A 2,390-nucleotide genomic window follows, 5' to 3' on the forward strand; every position below is an offset into this window, starting at 1 on the left:
CAGCACACACTGGCATCATCCACATGGTACTGGTTTTAGGCGGATGCAGAATGCCAGAGTTGTGGGGCCAGGGAGGCTCCCACATACATTTCAGAAGAAGGCTTTGGAAGCTGGGAGGTGTGCCCCTGGGAGGGCAGAGTGTGAAGCTATGAGAGTGAAGCCAAAGGTTCAGTGGAGACCCAAGAAGGCTAGAGAAGCCAGGAACGTGGAATGTCTGAGGAAAGCCAGCCTAAAAGAGAAGCCACAAGGGCCATAACTGTTGGGGAACCCATAAGGGTGAGGTTGCCCAAGCCACTTGGAGCTTGCAGCTCACCACATCTTGCCCCAGGTGCTAGACAGAGATCTTCAGGATTTAATGTTTGCCCCGGTGGGGTTTGATCTTTCTTTAGTCCCTTTGGTCTCTATTCCTGTCCCTTCCTTTTGGAACGGGAATGTTTACCCTGTGACACTGTAGGTCTGCAGTATTTAAGTTTCTTTTCATTTTGACAGATTAAGAGTCTACCTTCAGTCTCAGAGGAGACTCTGGATTTGGACTTTTCAGCAGTGCTGGAACTGTGAGGACTTTGGCAGTCTTACAGATGGGCTAAGCTCATTTTTGCATAAAGAGATGCACATGAATCTTTTGGTGGTCAGGGGCAGAATGTTATGGTTTATATCTCTACATATGTCCCCTTAAAGGACCTGGGCAGCAAGGTTCTGAGTTTAATCCATAGCACTACAAAAACAAAAACAAAACCCCCAAGATTTCCAGTTCACAATTCAGATACAGAGGACTTTGCAAAATATTTCACAATTTTCAAGATAAAAATTACATCCTATATAAAACATTCTGTCTTTTCCCTATTGGAATATGTTAGTAGAAGACCATAGGGCTTGAAGTAGATCAACAGAGCACAGACACATGAGAGGAATAAGACTGAATCATTTAAAAGAGCATTATACTTCCACTCTGAGACGGAGTACCTGGGAAATCAAAATTAGGTATGTATGTGTGTATTTAATCTGTTTTGTTTCGTTTTTTGTATTTTTCTTTTTTTGAGACAGGATCTCTCTATGCAGTTCTGGCTGGCCTTGAACTCATTAGGTAGCCCAGGCTGTCCTAGAACTCAGATGATCCTCCTGCCTCAGCCTCCCAAGTGCTGGGATTACAGGTGTGGCACCACCACACCCTGCCCAGATCATGTAATTTTTAAACACACAATATTGTTTTCTTTGTAAAAATAGTTTTAAAGTATTTAGAAAATAAAATTTGAATCAGAGACTTGCAGACTTCCTGCAACACTTCCTTGAAACAGATTCTGAGAAGAGAAACTAACACTGGACCAGAGCATACTAAACTATACATCTTATGATCCTTCAGGGGTTAAAACAACCCCCAGCAGGTACACAAACTTTCCAGCAGGGGGCAGCAAAAATTCACTAAGCAGTTTTTTTTTTAAAAGCAGCAGGTTTTCAAGATTACCTAATGATTTTTTAAAAATATTCCAGAAGTTATGAGAACATATAGGTGTTCTTATACATATATGAGCAGTACTTACAATTAGGTAGAGCAGATTTCTTTCTTCCCAGAGCTCTGAGACTGCCATAAACTCATGAATGGACAGGACCGGGGGCCGTAGCAACAGGAAGTAGAGGTGAGCCCTATGTCTTCATGGAATCATCTGCCTAGTCCTTTGCCAACTATGTACCAAAGAATCATTGTTTCAACTTAATGGGGAACCGGGCATGGTGGTGCACGTCTGTAATTCCAGCACTCAGGAGGCTGAGGCAGGAGGATCAAGGCAAGTACAAGGCCAGCCTGGGCTACAAAGCGAGCTCAAAACCAACTTGAAGTGCAAAGCCAGACCCTGTCTCAAAGAAAAAAAAATCCCTAATGAGATTCCTTCCAAAGACATATTGTAACTGTGTGCCTGAGTCTCCTCATCTGCAGTAAAAATTGCACCTCTACCTCAAGGGGTTTCTGTGCAGATTGAAGTTGCACTCATTGAAGACCAACTGTCATTTCTCTCTCCTCGAGCACCTGACAACCCTCATTCTACTTTTCTACTTTGAATTTGACCACTCATAAGAAAGAAATCATGCCAGGCATCGTGCTGCGTGCCTGTAACCCCAGCACTCGGGAGGTTGAGGCAGGAAGATCGTTGCGAATGTGAGGTCAGCCTGGGCTACAAAGTGAGCCTAAGGCCAGCCTAAACTGCATAGTGAGACATCCTGTCTCAAAAAAAAAAAAAAAAAAAGAAATCATATAATTTGGGGGAGGGTGCTTTTGAGACAGCGTCTCACTCTGTAATCTAGGCTGGCCTGCAACTTGAAGTGATCCTCCTGCCTCAGCCTCCTGAGTGGTGAGGTTACAAGTGTGTACCACCATGCCCAGCTCTTTTTTAACAACT

This window comes from Chinchilla lanigera, unplaced genomic scaffold, assembly GCF_000276665.1.
Source record: "Chinchilla lanigera isolate Chin_1 unplaced genomic scaffold, ChiLan1.0 scaffold00029, whole genome shotgun sequence".
In the NCBI taxonomy this organism is placed as follows: Eukaryota; Metazoa; Chordata; class Mammalia; order Rodentia; family Chinchillidae; genus Chinchilla; species Chinchilla lanigera.